The sequence below is a fragment of the Papaver somniferum genome, chromosome 9 (assembly GCF_003573695.1).
Source record: "Papaver somniferum cultivar HN1 chromosome 9, ASM357369v1, whole genome shotgun sequence".
NCBI lineage: Eukaryota > Viridiplantae > Streptophyta > Magnoliopsida > Ranunculales > Papaveraceae > Papaver > Papaver somniferum.
Genome location: NC_039366.1, coordinates 137,041,716 through 137,058,820, shown reverse-complemented (window position 1 = coordinate 137,058,820; position 17,105 = coordinate 137,041,716). Strand labels below are relative to the sequence as shown.

At 38.5% G+C, this 17,105-nt stretch overlaps 1 long non-coding RNA gene across 1 annotated transcript; it reads right to left on the bottom strand.

Annotated features, from left to right (window-relative positions):
• Window positions 1–10,611: 10,611 nt before the first annotated feature.
• LOC113308638 lies at window positions 10,612–11,763 on the bottom strand. The gene is made up of 4 exons (XR_003339953.1): window positions 11,659–11,763; window positions 11,471–11,573; window positions 11,316–11,392; window positions 10,612–11,177 (listed from the first exon to the last, which is right to left on the bottom strand). It is a non-coding gene; the product is annotated as an uncharacterized LOC113308638 (long non-coding RNA).
• Between the last annotated feature and the right edge of the window lie 5,342 nt (window positions 11,764–17,105).

The following is a 17,105-nucleotide window of genomic DNA, read 5'->3' as shown; positions in this document are numbered from 1 at the left end:
CAGTTATTCCGGCTACTTCTATATGATGCTATGGGGTGACTAATTCCTTCCGATGTCTGGCTGAAGACTTTAAACTTAGCACTTCTTGGGAGGTGACCCATTTTCATGCGACACGGTAATATTCTTCCTTATTTCTTTTCCCTGAAGTGGTAATAGTTTCTCCTTGTTCATGTTTTTAATTTTATATTTAGAACATTGAGGACAATGTTAGATTTAAGTTTGGGGGTAAGGTAGAAACTTCTAGCGTCTCATAGTATCCGGTTAGCTAAGTTTACATATTGTTTCTCACCGAAAAGATAGAAATTGGAATTGCTAGGGATAACATTCTATCGAGACATTAGAGAAAAAGACATTGAGATCTTTGAAATTCAGGAGAGAACTTGTTCCTTTTAGAGGGTAACCGTGATGGACCTAACCATCCATGATGGAAAGGCAAGTAGGTCAGAAGGAAATGCCATAAAGACAAAGCAACCTCACAATGTAGTCTTAGTTACTGGATTACGACTCTCTCTTAGTAGAAACTTAACATCATCCATAAGCAGAGCGACATCAAAATCTATGAAGAAAGTTGAAGACGTTTAAGGTTTAGAAGCAACAACAGAAAAGAATAATTCGAAAATCAAAGTTCAAGACTTAGTTACAAGAAGTTGTAAGAGCAAATGATATAAGTTGTTGAAGTTCATAACACCAAGTTGCGAAGATCCAAGTTCTAAAGTCCTTCTCTCATGGCCATTTAAAATTTTGTCTTGTTATTTTTGTGTTGAAAAAATAAAAAAAAAATTGAAAAATGAAAAAATCATCGTTATGTTTTGTTCAATAAGGCCATAGGGTAGTAAAAATTTATAAGGAAGTTTCAAGCGAGAAATTAAGGAGAAAAGTTAATTATCAGGGTTCTATGAAGTTTGATAGTTTATCATCAACAGTTGAAGCCGAAGAAGACGTTGTTTCTACTAAGTACTATGAGAGAGTCGAAGAAAGATGCATTTTGGTTGCAGTCCGCTTTCAATCTGGCACAAGATCTTTCTAGCACTGGTTTAACTCATCACACGTAATTAGTCCAGCTGTGTAGCAGATGTCCCTCTCATCTTTATCTCTCTCCTAATCTTATCCAGCTGTAAATCAGCGGACGCATCTTACAATGTTTATCTAGCTGTGTAGCGAATATCTCTTTATCTAGCAGTGTTGCGGATGTGTCTCCCATTTTCTTTAGTCAGCTTTAGAGCTGGCACCTTTAATTTCTCTGGAAATTCTAGTTACTTGGAGATAGTTTGAGAATATGTATGTCCTCATAGCTCTTTGGATACTTGTGACCAATTAGAAGTCATGGTTTTTTGGGTACACCTCTGGTAAACCCTCCCGAGAGTATATCTCGGTCACTAGGGACACCTAGTGTGTTAGGATTTTATTTTATTAGTTTTGCTCGAGGACTAGCAAATAATAGGTTTGTGGGTATTTGATAGACACATTTTTGTGTCTAAGTTGTCCGCAATTTTCTGTGTTGTTGGTACTCGATTTCGTACTTATTATGGTGTTTTGTATGTTTGTATGTATTTTTTGGAAATAAATATTGTTGGAAAATGTGGCTCGAAAAGTTGCTCTGAGCACCCCTGAAAAACAATTGCTATACGGACCCCCACTTCTGCTAAGAGGCACCCACGGCTATGTGTATCCCATTTTCATCTTTAGCACCCACTGATTTCTGGCACCCAAGATGTTGGATAAGGGCTAACCTTTCTTCCCCACGGTTTGAACATTTTTTGGCGGGAAAATAAGCTTCCATGCAGCGTATTTTTCAGTCCTGATTTCGGGGGAGTTTGAAGGAGATTAAATCGCTGGATTCAACTCAGAATATTCTTCTTTAACTAAACAGGCCTGGTATGCCAGCTGGATTCATCTAAAATTGGCTACAATCTCGTGTGGATGAAAACAGAGGAGTGAAGCAAAACACGATTTTGCTTGTGGATGAGGCATGAAGATTTCAGCCCTGCACGTGTATACAGCCTTCTCAATCTATCTTGGAGCGTGTAGGGAGTGTGTTTGGATCAAATCAAGGCTCGGAAGAGATTAAAAAAAAGTAAGAAAATATTCTCGGAATATTTTCCTTAATGCCGAGTAATGAAGTTAAGGAGGAGATTTCTTGCAGTTATGGAGGAGATTTCTTGTGCATGATAGGCTATATAAGGTGTATAGAAGCAGTAGAGCGGGGGATGGAGAGTTTGGGGTGAAGTTAGAGAAGATTGGTGAGCTGCAGAGTCGAAGAAAAAAAGCTGCAGGAGAAGTTTCTGCTGCTGCAGAAACTCAAGAACAACGACCCTCAGGCGTCAGTCGCAGGAAGTGTCGTATATTACTGTAGCACAAGTTGTTGATATCCAGCAGTCTTATTCTTCTGTTTCCATTGTAACAATCATTCTGCAACGCTTATTTACGTTGCAGTTGAGCTGTTTTTACCATTTTCTCATATTTCTTCAATAGAAACACCTTTTGAGCCATGGATAAATATTTTGAGTGTGTTTTCGATATGATGAACTAAACCCCAACACTGGGACGATGGAGGAAGACGAATTTCATACATGGGTAAAATGATTTGATTCTTTTTAAGACTTTTGCATTAATTTTTAATTGAAATATTATTTGAATTAATTGGTTGTCATTTAATTTGATGAGGTATGCTTAGCTTAAATGTTTTGATACATCATGCTTATGATTTACAACTAATCTTTTGAAAATCTACCTTGGCAAAATAAGAGTCTATGTTAATTTTACTTATTGAGCTTCCATCGTTGAGAATAAATAAATTGAACCCTATGTTATGAATTCGACAAAATCCTAGTCACAGTAACTCTCTTCATACTGTGACAATTTTTTGTACATATATTTTTCTTTTATTTTAGTTTATTAAATCCTAAAATCATTTTCAACAAGTCCGAGTGAACGGCAACCTATTTACCACTATCTAAAATTCGATCAAGAAGTCCCAAGTCGTACATTTCTATGTCTGTTACTGAAGGCTCAGAGAGTGTCTCCTGAATCAATAAACGCTTCCCTAATACGATTTGGTTCAATGCAGCAAACATATCCTTCCTTTGAGACTTTGATAAGTACATCAATTCACAAACATGTTCGATTAAGGATTGAACTGCTCATTTGACTTGTGGCTCAAAGAGAGTGAAGGTTCTGACCGGGAGAGGGTCTATGTGTACTCTTTCAGTCCCCAAGTTAAGCTCTCCTGATTCGTCTTTTTCTTGGAATATGCCTTCAAAATTCTGCAGTCCCTTGTGGGATGATTGACGAATCTGTGAAAGCGACAGTAACGAGGATTTTCCATTTCCTCTTCAGTTGGTTCTTTCTTGACATATGGTAATTTGATTGCACCGTCCTGAACTCAGACATCTAGTAGTTCAATCACCTCTTCAATGGGAAAAGGGAAATCAGGTGCTTCTTGATCAGTTCTTGTGCCTTGGGCAGGAGCTTGTGCGGCTCGGATTTGATTATCCTTCCTTTGTGCTTTCGAAGGAGCTGGGGAAGCATGCTTGCGTTGTGGATCGACTTTTCGTTTGCCCCCTTCTGCAACAACGTTTGTGGAAGGTTGAGGGTTGTACTGTTTGTTGATAAAACGTCCGCCACCTCGAGTCTCCCGTGGTTCTTCAGTTTTTGAAGTTTTAGCCCTCTCCAGTAAAGCAGGTGCAGCAGTTGTCGATCTCTTAGCCGCTTCATGAAGTTCGGAGAAAGTCTGGAACCTGAGATTTTCCAGTAAAGCCCTATAGACTGGAATCATAGGGCTTGCTCACATTCTCATCTTGTGTATGAACACACGTGTCGTAGACCGCCAGACCAAAACCCTAGTTAATATCCCCCATGTAACACGATTGATGTCTCGTGGTTGTGGAATCTGCAAGGCAGACGTGTATTTAGTTAGTCAGTTGCTGACTTCATGGGACGATGAGTCCTTGTATTGTTGAGTCAAACGTGATTTGCGAATGTTCTAAGACTCATGAATTGATCGTGTCTGTTGAGACAGAAGTATAATTGTCGAATAAATGTTGATATTTAAGGTGAGCAAATATTGCTCATTCGATGGATCGTTGAATATTGATAGTTGAACAAATATTCCTTAGTCTGAGCAAATATTGCTCATTTGAGCAAATGTTGCTCGTTTGATAATTATTGGTAGCATGACCGAATAAAATATTATTTTAAGATACTGGCAACTGAACCGAGTATAATTAATAAAATGTGATCATGAGATCGTCGTAAAATTATTAGCGTTCGAATCTGGAATTATGAACCTTGGACTCGAAACCCTAATTATATCAATTAATGATCAATTGATGGTTTATTGAAAATTAACCACGGAGTGAAGGAGGGACCGGCTACATGGTATGATGGGTCGACCATGTAGCGCCCAGATGCTCGAGTGAACAAAATACCAAAGTCTCTTGAAGACCAGTTGGTGAAAGGATGATTAAATGATGGTTTAATCATTTATTCAAACAATGTTGTCTAAACCTTAGGTGATAAAACCTAATAAATTATGAAGAGATGAAGGACCGACCAAGGGGTCATGAAACCGGCTCTGGTTGGTCACGGGATCGTCTGACGACTGTTTTATGAAATTCCAAATTTTTTTGGAAGAGTTTGAACCTAACGTGAACAAATTAGGTTAAATGATGAAAGTATGTGAGACCGGCCTCTTGCAAGCCAAAGAGCCAACCTTGGTCGGTCAAGGTAATATGCTCGCGTCACCAAAGTGTCCGTGTCTCAGTCCTGAGAATTTTGATATTTTTGGATGTGCGTTTGAGCAACATTTTGAGAAAATATGAAGAAATCAAGGATTTTGCTGAAACTGAGGAAACTTCATAAGATGAAGGAAATAATAATAATAAATTAAGGAATCATGAAGTGTGGGACCGGCTATGGCCAAGGCATGGACGGCCGTCCAAAGAGCCCGGTCCCATGCACTTTTCCTAATTTTATATTATTTTCATGATTTTAGAGAAATATCATGAAATCAAGAAGTTCGTTGAAACCAAGGAGTTTTGTTGAAATCAAGGAGTTTCCTTGAAGTGAAGGAGTTTCCATGAGATGAAGGAAACAAATAATATTAATAATAATAAAATAAGGACATGTGGGACCTGTTTGGGCATGGTCGGCCGGCTAGGGCCCGCTCCCGTGAGTTTTCACAAATTTTATGTATTATTTCATGATTTGAAGGAATTTTCATAATTTGAAGGAAATATCATGAAATCAAGGAATTTCATGGAATGAAGGAAACATAAAAAATAATAATAATAAATTAAGGGGCATGTGGGACCGTCTAGGGCATGACCGGTCGGCTAGGGCACGGTCCCACGAGTTTTCTTAATTTTATATTATTTTTCATTACTTGAAGGAAATATCATGAAATTAAGAAGTTTTCATGAGATGAGGGATATAATAATAAAATAATGAGGAACCATGAGATGTGGGACCGGCCACGACTAGGGCATAGCCGGCCGGCTAGTAGACACGGTCCCACGACACCTTTCCCAATTATATATTATTTCCTTGATACGAAGGAAACACCATGAAACTGAGGAGTTTCCTTAAAACGAAAGATATTTGCTCAAATGAAGGAATTTTCATGAGATCAAGGAAAATAATAAAATATATAATTGGACGTGGGACTGGCCAAGGCACGACCGGCTGGCCGGTGGGCCCAGTCCCCCAACGCCTTGATTAATATTTTATTATTTATTATTTTCTTCCTATTTTGCATAGGTTCATCGTTCCTTTTTTTTTTTGGAATGCTCGTGCGTGCATTCAGGTGCTCATTAGTGCATTATTGTTGAGTACACTCGCACCATTTTGATCGGGGCTTACTCGATAGTGCTTAGATGCCCGTACGTTGAATATTTATCACTAACCCATGGAATTCTGCTGGTAAGAATCATGAATTGAAGTAATGAAATATTATGAAAAACGTAGAATATTTTCCAGGGATTCAGTTAATGAATCTAATAATTTAGGAATAATTAATTGATGGCTCTATACTAGCAGGCATGTCGTCTAGGAGCATTAATTATTAGAGAATTGAGCGATATGAGCTTGTTGAAGCGTCATATTTATTATGTATAGTGGAATAATGGAAAACACGTTGTTGCATCCTGAAGACGTTATCGCTCTATACTAGCAGGAAAGTTGTCTAGGAGCCGTCCAATCATAATGATTCTATTCCCATATGTCTTTTATATAGTCAGGGAAAACCTTGTTACATCCTGAAGACGTTATTGATCCATACTAGAAGGCAAGCTGTCTAGGAGCCGTCCAATCGTTCGATTATATATAAAAGTAATTACTGAAATTGCTCAGTATTCATGAGATATGTCGTTGCCTCAGTTGAGAGACTGCATATTCATGTATGCTCTGAGAGACAATATACTTAGTCAGAGATTCTTGTGGCATGAGCTTTCATGCTTCAATAAGAGACATGAGTCTCAATACTCATCTGATTGCTGGATCAGGAGCATGTACAATTATGGTTTTACGATTTTAGCCTTTGTCGAAAATCCACCATCTACAACTGTGAGGCTCCGTAAAGTGTCTTATGTTGAGCATTAAACAACCAAGTTGATTATTTTTTATTAGCTATGTTGTTGTTCCGTAAGGTACTTTATGTCGAGCATTTTCAACTAAATTAATCATCTTGTTTGGTTATTTAGTTATGACTCCATAAGTCTTCTTATGTTTGAGCGTTCATGACTGGATTGATTGTTTTCATGATTAACTTAGTCATTGGTCTATAGACTCTCTTATGTGAGTATGGCCAATTAAATTGATTACTTTTTGATTAGTTTGATTGTGTATTCCGATTAGATTACTTATGGATTTACTTGTGATTAATCTAATTGAGCGCTCTTAAGTCTCCATAAGTTTACTTGTTTTGAGCATTTTCGGTTAAATTAATCATGAACTTCTTGTGGTTAATTTAATACTTTGGATTCAAATTCATACTTGTATGTGATCTGTTATGTCCAAAGAAATCCTTCTTTTCTCTTTCGAAATTAAGGTCGCTCTTGTTGTTCCCTTGGGAATGACATTTTATGGGGGAGAGTTCTTTTTGAACTTGCGCTTAATTGCCAAATATTTGTAGGGAGTGTGGTTGTGGAATATTATAGGGGTTATTGTGTATCTTTATAAACTCCTTGATGAATGCATTTAGCATCTAAAGAAAAAGTTGATATTTTTGCTTTCTTTTGGTCATGAAATGTCTCTTTCGGAAATTTCATTAGGATCCCGTTCTTGTACCTTTGCAAATTTTATTGACAAAAAGGGGGAGAATTAATATGTAGTTCACACTACAAATACATATGGTTTTCAGATCATTATGTAAGGGGGAGTGGTTTCCATGTGAGATGGAGTATTGACTAAGGGGGAGTGATACATATCACCATAGTATTGTTGTTGAAGTCGTGATACAATTGAACTTTGACTTTATATAATGATACTATGACATTGTATAACAATGATTGAGAATTATTGTTTTCTTGTTGTTATAGCTACGGATTTTCAACAACGATGATGTTAAACTTACAACCTTTGGGATCATTGGAGTACTTGGAAGTGACGAAGATTTCGAGTAATGTTGAAGATTAGGCATGTGGAATAGGAGCTACAAAAGTTAATTTATTTATTTTTTTGTATTCCATATGTATTAATAGTTTTGCCACTAAAATTGACAAAGAGGGAGATTGTTAGAGCATTGCTCGGTCGAACTCGCATGCGTTTCTATCTCAAACATGTTTTTCAATATTAGTGATCAAAACTATAAGTCTTGATTTCTAGCCTACATAGCTAAAGGTCTTGGATTAGGATAGAAAGTTTAGTTGAGATCAAGACTCCATGGCAATCATCATACAAGACGAAGGACTACTCAAGGAACTGGTGGATCTTCATCGACTAAAAGGTATATGGAGACTTGAACTTATCTGTCACTCAAAAGTCTATTTACTCTATCTCCTACTCTTGAGACAAAAGTCGTTTTGATATATAGACTTTCATTATACACATTTGCTATTTCGAGCCGAGTTTATCTCGACTATCTATTTCTCAAAATATATGTTGGTAAGCTTTCGCTTTAGCCGAATTCATCTTTACCAAGTGACAAAAGTCATGTTATGTTTCAATCACTTTGAAAATTGCTCTGACGAAAAATGGTCTGTGCATAACGGTTATATCTTTTTTAGCAACCCCGATACTACTTTTCTTGTAGTTGTGTGATCTGATCTTGCATCTTATATCGTACGAGTACAATTAATATAATTGGCTTGATATTTTATATCTCCGATAGGCAAGATAGAAAAGTAATCACAAACAAACTTCGTCTCATCGTTTGTGATTCCACAATATCTTTTTTCGCTGCGTCGATTAAGATTATTGTGAGGTGATTGATAATACTAAGTTGTTCTTCGGGAATATAAGTCTGGTATTATTGATTGGTTCATGTTCACCTTGATTTATCAAAAGACGGAACAAAACTCGTAGGTATATTCGTGGGAGATGAATTTATCTATTATCGTAGACTTTTCTATGTGATACATATTTATTTATTAAAGTCTTCGACTTTGGGTCGTAGCAACTCTTAGTTGTAGGTGAGATCAGCTACGGGAATCAAGTACGTAGCATCCTGTTGGGATCAGAGGCATAGGAGCATAATTGTACCTTGGATCAGTGTGAGATTGATTGGGGTTCAACTACAGTCCAGACCGAAGTTAATTTGGAGTAGGCTAGTGTCTGTAGCGGCTTAATACAGTGTATGTTCAATCTGGACTAGGTCCCGGGGTTTTTCTGCATTTGCGGTTTCCTCGTTAACAAAATTCTAGTGTCTGTGTTATTTCAATTCCGCATTATATTTGTTTATATAATTGAAATATCACAGGTTGTGCATTGTTCAATCAATTAGAATATCCGACCTTTTTGGTTGTTGATTTAAATTGATTGACACTTGGATATTGGTCTTTGGTACCATCCAAGTTATCTCTCTTTGATAAAGACTCGCAGATTTCTATTTGCTTGAGTAAAGATCAAATCGAGAGATTGAGATATGAACTCTTTGATATACTTTTTATTGATTGAGTCTAACTGTCTAGTTGATTTTCATAAAAGTGTATTGGATTTTATCCAAACAGATTGCTAAGAGAAATATTGGGTGTGGTTGTTAGACCCACGCTTTTTCAAGAATTAACTTGGTTTTTCTTATCAGGAATCAATTGGACTAAAGCAATTGAACCTCCTATTTTGTTAAGCAAAATTAAAATCAAACTTGACTTAGTTTTTCATAACCTGAACCAATTGAAAGATAACAATTTTACCGTACTTTTCGTTAAGTAAAAGCAAGAATATGCATTTAAATCAACTTTTTTTTAACAGAAAATGGTTGAAAAACATAAATAAACCGTTACCTTACTCTTCGATATGACAAATTAAGATTCAAACCGATCAAGTTTTCATATAAGGAAAGATTTTCAAAATAATTCTTCCCTTGGTTTTCACAACCACTCTCTGATGTGATTTTAATTGTTGTACAAAAAGTGGTAATAAAGTTCGTTCAACTCAGAATTGTGAAGGATGATTTTTAGATTCAAATTCTAACAATAAAACAAGAAAACTCAAGGCAAAGATGTTATCAAGATTAAAAGATTGTTGAAGCTAAGATTCTACTGTTTTCCAAATCCAGTAATTATAATTATGCAATTCTTGCGTTCAATTTGATTCTAATAAGTTGCAAAAAGTACATTTTCATAATAATAACTATATGGAACATCAAAAACGTAGGTCTAAGTATATTCTATCAAAAGCAATCACAATTGCTTAACAAAAACTATTCAATCATTTTTCAATCAACGCAAATAATCATAAAAATAATTGCCTCAGCAAAGGGGTTTAGCTCCTCGTATTAATCAGTTGCTCAAAATATTGATTTAAAGCTCAAAAGTGTATGAAAAGAGGTAAAAGTGCTAATACAGTGAATTTGCAACGGATATAAGCGTTGCAGAACTCACTGTTACAGAAGAAAATGATAAAATCTATGTGCCGCAGAAAAAACAACGTGTAAAGAGTTAGTCTTCATTTGGGGACTACCCATAGGATATGCTCTAAGAAACAAAAGTCTCAGCTGGCCAAATTAAATAATGACACAAGACCAAGCTTAATGTGTCCCGTTTAAGAGGCTAATAAACATGTATTCAAGCGTCATTTTTTTTCTTTTACTCCCTCCGTTCCTTCTTAATAGGCTGGTTTTGTTTTTAGAGAAAAGTAAGAGAACTAATCATTGAAAGTGGTCCTCATGACACTTGTCAATAAAAGAAGTGAAGTGAAATGGTCCCCATAACACTTGTCATCAAAAGAAGTATAGTGAAATGGTCCACATGATACTTGTCATCAAAAGAAGTTAAGAGAAAAATGGTCCCAGAAAACTAGAGTAACATTTGACTTTCTCAATTAGGAAACCAGCCTATTTTTTTAAACATTTATTTTTTTAGAAAACCAGTCTATTAAAAAAGAACCGAGGGAGTAGTTTTTTTATTTATTCCGAGCTTTTGTAAAATGAGGCAAAAATTCAAGACACCACTAAAATCCTACAACAATGCCGAGCCACTATGATATGTTACCTTGATGTAGATATTCTTTACAAATGGGTGAATACATTCCACTCCTATTAAAAAAATTTAGTAAATATCTGACACGGTACATCGACAAAGGTATTAGCAGTATCACCCCTTCCGTCCCCGTGCCATTATGGCACGGGCAATCCACTAGTTGTAGAATAAGACATATCAACACACCCAAAAAGTTACAAATGAAAGAAGCGGCGAATACCCTATTGAGCGCTGCCAAGCTGTGTTTGAGAACTGGATCATGGCTTCCAGCAATCGTAAGCGCTTCAGTGAAGTAGAAGGCGCCAGCCGTGCAAAATGATAACAGGAACGAAGAAACCATAAGTAGCACCTCAAGAAACCTGTCTTTAGTTTTACTCATCCAACATTGAGGATGATGACACTGATAACCGCCAAAATAATTTTTGTAAGCTTTTCTCGCAGTTTCCTTGTTCTGACAATGCTTTCCATCAAGACCGATATGAAATTCCGATTTTGGTAATAAACAATTTGATGTCAAGTTCACCTCCTTTTCTTCCCTTCCCTCTGTATAACATGTTTCAAAAAAGTCTAATAGGTCAATAAGGTTTCCATCACTCAAAATCAACTCAATTTTCGTCAAATATATCCGAAGAAGAGTCGGTATAACATTCAGAATCCCCATGGGTAGTAGAAGATACTAACCAGTAAATGAAGCATCGCCCGCAAAAATTTACGGAAAGAACTACTTGGCGGATTAGTTTTGTCATTCTTGTCGTCACCTGATTCGAAGTACAAATTATTCAATCAGTTCTGCAGGACAAAGGAAAAAATGTGAAAAAAAATTTGAAAATTGTTACCAGGAGAAGAGAACTGGACTGATACTCGGACGTCATCAGCAATTTCAGAGGTTGTCATAGCGGAGATACACACCGATTTAGTGATAGACTTCCTCCTGTTGAACTGAAAACTTATGAAGATAAAAATCTAGATAAATGAATAGAAAATCAAGATACGAAATTTCAGATGTACTAAACAGAAAACTTACGGAATCCCAATTGAATTGATTCAAGGAAACCTCCTGCTGCTGATATGTCTTCTTCTTCTTCTTTATACGGAGTAACAAATATTAGGTCGAAATGACCAAAAGAATAGGTAGTAAAGAAATTAGCACAATGAAATGTTACCAGCAACTTGGGCTTGTGGGTGAAAATTACGTCTCTTTGGAGGTTGGCCTGTTGATTCGAGTAAGCAAATACTTTTTTTTTTTTTTCAATTGCCTTTTATTTGTTTGCATGTGTATATTTGCCTTCTATTTGTTAGCATGTGTATATGTATGTGAGGCAGGTTGTGTTTTCCAGTACTAGATTTTGTAATGAAGTTTCATACTTTCCATTTTTTTCATAATCAGTGTATTCTCCGGAAGACGCCGAGGTAGTTGCTAGTTTCTCGAGATATGCTGCAACTAAGAAACTGGTATGTATTTGGCTGCGCTGCTACTATCTGTGGTGGTACAAACTGTTTTCTGTAACTCTTGAGTCTATCTAGTAAATACATTGGACCTCTCCTTGCCATCGAACTCTAAGTCAGCACACGGTTACAATGTACGGAGTACTATTTTAATCCGCACTACAAGCTTAGCATCGTTTTTGCAGGGTGTGTCTCTTATTTACATGTATTACTTGATACAAGGGACTTAAAGTTTGGATTTCAAATTGCCCTACCAATCAGTAACATGCCAACTAAAACAATTCAAGTGCTAATAATAGTCAATCCTCGGATCATCTCCATGTACCTTCATAGCCTAATGTTTCCTCTGGAATGCACTTGCATGTTTTGATCCTTATGTATGAACCGGAAGCGTATCTAATAACAGGGGCATTTCTAATACAGATACTGAATATTCATGACTCTGCGCAGATAGTACTGAATATTCATGACTCTGCGCAGAGAAGACCAAGAACACGAAGACCTATGCGTAAGCGGCACAAAACACAAGAGGATAAGGTCATAACGGGCCTCAGAAATGGACCCCATGTAACCACCCTATATATATCCCTCTCCCAAGTGAAGAGAAAGGGGGAGGAACATTGAGAAGAGAATAGGGGAGAGAGAGAGAGAGAAATAGAGAGTGTAAGTGAGTTTCCTCCTGCTACGCAGGCTTATATTGGTCTCAAAGTCATTTGACTATTTCTGTAACCTTCACACATATAATGAAAAACTCAATCCCAGAGACAGAGATCTGAGTGAGAATCATATAAGTTAATCGTTTCGTCTATGTTCATGCATCTGTACTTTATATATTTAATTCGTTACTTATGGCATATCATGTTCGTACATTTTATACATTGTCCCCTATTTATCTTATTGTATGAGCCAAGGACAATGATTATAGTTGATGAGACGAGGAAGAGTATTAGAAATCTGAGTCAAGGATTCGACATTACCAATCCATTCCCTTCAGGCGCAACCTATTTACTGTATTATCGTGACTCTGCGCGCATTGTTTGTGAATACTCGGATGACATTAATCTGTGTGTTCACAATCTAGCGCTAGAAACAGGGACATTCATCCAGGTAAAAGATTTATCTTCTCCTGTGACTTGTTTCAGGCTTCGTTTTCTGAAAATAACGATGTTTGGAACATTACGGTTTTTTCCGTTCATGATTTCAAAAACCAAAATTATGAACAGATCCGCGTTTATCTAAGTAGATCTGATTCTTCATGCATTTTCTAAGTTTTCACACCTTTGAAAACTAAAATTATGAACAGATCCGCGTTTATCTAAGTATATCTGATTTTTCAAGCATTTTCTAAGTTTTCACGTCCTTGAAAATCAAAACTTCGAACAGATCTGCGGTCATCTACATAGATGGGTGCCTTTCGTATCTTCAAGATTTTACACCTTTGAGAACTCAAAACGCTAATAGACATCACGTGGGACCCATTGTCTTCGTGATTTTTTTTCTCTTTTCCAGGGAAATATTAAAAGATGGAGAGAAGCAAAGATATCGGGAAGGCAAAAGCTTCGTCAAAAGAGATGCCAAGGACAACCCCAGTGATAACTAGGAGTAGGCAGAGAGGTGAAAATCTGAAGGCAGCAGATAGGGCACAGGATAATGCGGAAAGCACGACCCCCATCAATGCCAACATCATCGCAGCAAACGCAGTAAATGTCGCGGCACCCAAAGCAGGAGCTTCAAGAGCTGGCCGATCCAAGTTTGGAGTTCCCAGAATAACCAATGCTCAACTACAGGAACATCAGGAAGTCGTAGCAGAGTCAGGAATACAACAACCCCTCTATGGGATGCCCTTAACCAACGAACAGAACATACCTTTCCCGACCAAGCAACCGCTTCTAGTAGCAGGTCAACCCTCTCAACAACAGTCGGGGTCCCAGGGCGCACGGTTAGATCCACCAGAGCCAGTAATACAGATCGTGGATGAGGAACAGACCATAGACGCCGATGAGCGATTACGGGCAGGAACACCAAATCAAGGGTCAAATCATTCCGCTCAGATGATGGCCGAGCTGGCAGAATTAAGGAAGAACCAGAAGGCATACGCAGATGTTGTGGCTATATTAGTACAAGAGAACCAAACACTCAAGGAAAGAATCATTCATAGCGCAGAGGTAGGAAACCAACGCGATGAAGCTAACTCCAAGGTTGTAGCACCTAATCAAGATAGAAGAATGGTGATAGAAAACAACCCGATTCCATTGAACCGAAGAGAAGCAAGGAGCATCCAAAGATCAGACCCTGAGTACAATCCCGAGAACTCGGACTACTATGACGGTACCACCCTCCTAAGAGAAAAATCTACCATTCGTGAAGAGCACCAGCTCGCAATGGAAAATCTGCGTGCTGAGATGCTGGCAGAAATCAAGGATCTAAAAACTAGGCAGGGAGGCGGAAGACTAGAGAAAGTGATGAAGGAAGCAAACACTACCCCGCTGACGCCACACTTGGCCAGGGCTTCCATACCGCAGAAATGTTCGGTCCCTGCTTTCGATTGCTATGACGGGTCAGCTGATCCTGCGGCTCGTCTTCGATATTATAATCGAATGATGGCCCGTTGGGATAATGAAGACTCCATACTGTGCAGATACTTCCCATCAAGTCTAAAAGGGTCCGCGTTATCATGGTTCGATAACCTGCCGTCAAACTCCATCGATTCCTACGACCAACTCACAGAAAAATTTCTGGAAACATACATGTACAACAAGGTTGTCAATACCGGCATGGACAAGATATTCTCGCTGGACATGAAATACAAAGAGACCATCAGAGAATACACTGGTAGATGGCACAAGATTTTCCAATCTATTGGCAATGTAGATCCTGTGGTCAGGATGAGTCCTTTGTTTGTGGAGATCCACGGGACCATCCCTACCACCGAAGGAGATCTTCGAATAATCATAGAAAAGCATGCAAGGTTAGAGGAAATTCAGCGTGAAAATCCCAGAGCTCATACTCAACGCCCCACACGCACAAATTCCGTGGATCAAGCCAGCGGGTCCAAAAGAGGAATCACAGAAGAGCATCCCAACACAGAAAGGAAAGAACGAAGGGATGATAGACGAAGAGATGATCGAAAATTTGAAGATCAAGTTTATACCAAGCTGAATACCAGTTATTCGCGCATCCTGAGAGAGATCAAAGGGAGGGAGAACTTCAATTGGCCATGGTCCAAGGGAAAGCAGCCTCCTAGATCAGAAAAATCCAAGGAATACTGTGAATACCACTGTTTCAACGGTCATCAAACAGAAAAGTGCAAAAATCTCAAGATAATGATTCAAAAACTAATCGACGCAGGAGACCTGAAGCAATATATACAGAAGATTGATAACGAAGATAGAACCAAGAGAGGCAAGCAGGTTCAATTACCAGAAGGCAACCGCACCCTCAACACGATTTCATGTTCAGAGATTCAAGGACCATCCCTAACCGCCCAGATTTGGAATAGATTGAGAAAACAATTCGAAGATTATTGTGAGCTTTATAAGATCGATGGGAAAGAGGTAAACGAGCACGAACAATGGATGGACGCGCCCATGACCTTCGACGCATACGATGTGGAAGAAGACATGGAAGACCATAATGATCCTCTAGTCCTCACACTCCCAATAGCAGGGTGCAATGTCAAGAAAATTCTCATCGATGGAGGAAGCTCAGTCAACGTCATGTTCGATGACACGTTCAAACGTATGGAACTCAACGACGAGCAACTGCTGTCATCTTACTACACCATCTACGGGTTCAACGGCGCAGCTACAAAGCCCCTAGGGGACATTGTCTTACAAGTAGACGTAGGGCCCATGAAAGTGGACACTCGATTCAGCGTCGTAGATGCACCTTCACCTTACAACGCCATCATCGGAAGAAGATGGGTTCACAAGCTCAAAGGAGTAGCGACAACTTACCATCAATATCTCAGATTCCCAACACCCCAGGGAGTCATGGAAATTAAAGGAGACCAAGTAACTGCGCGGGAATGTCAGACCTTACATAATCAGATCAATAACGAGCGGGAAGAAAACCACCAGTCCGGAAGAGCCAAAAATAAGGAAATAACCATAGATACATATCTGGAAGAAATCTCCTGAAAAAGCCTCCTGAACGTGAGCACCACTGGCACCGCAGAAGCCAACACCTCCACGACAAAAGAAGACGAAGAGCACACCAAATAGCAATCAAAGAATGTTCCTCTCTTGGGGGGACCAAAACCCACGTTTACGCCTGTCGAAGCAGCTAAAGAAATCAACATAGGTACTGAGGGAAATCCGAAGATTATCAGAATAGGCACCTTGATGGATGAAGAAAGAGAAGCCGCGCTAATCAAACTTCTAAAGGAATACGCGAACATCTTTGCTTGGAAATTAGGGGACATGCCAGGAATTGACCCAAAGTTGGTTCATCACGAACTTCGAATAAAACCAGGTACCCTCCCCCCCCCTCTTTTAGGCAGAAGGTGCGCAAAGTAGCTCCAGAATACCATCGAGCAGTTGAAGTGGAACTCCGCAAACTACTGGACGCAGGATTCATCAAAGAAGTTAAGTACCCAACATGGATCTCTAACATGGTCATCGTATCGAAGAAAAATGGCGGAGTAAGGATATGAATCGACTTCACCAACCTCAACAAGGCTTGCCCTAAAGATAGTTATCCACTACCAAGCATTGACCAACTTGTTGAGGCAGTTGAAGGATATGAAGAAATGTCATTCATGGATGGATACTCTTGATACAATCAATTATTCCTAGCAGAAGAAGATCAACAACATACAGCATTCTATACACCACACGACCTCTATTGCTACGTAAGAATGCCTTTTGGATTGCGAAACGCAGGGGAAACCTACCAAAGAATGGTGGATGCAATTTTCAAACCATGGATTGGAAGTACGCTGGAAGTATATGTGGATGATATGCTCGTTAAAAGCAAGTTGCGCAAAGATCATCACCAAGACCTAAAAGATATTTTCCAAGCAAT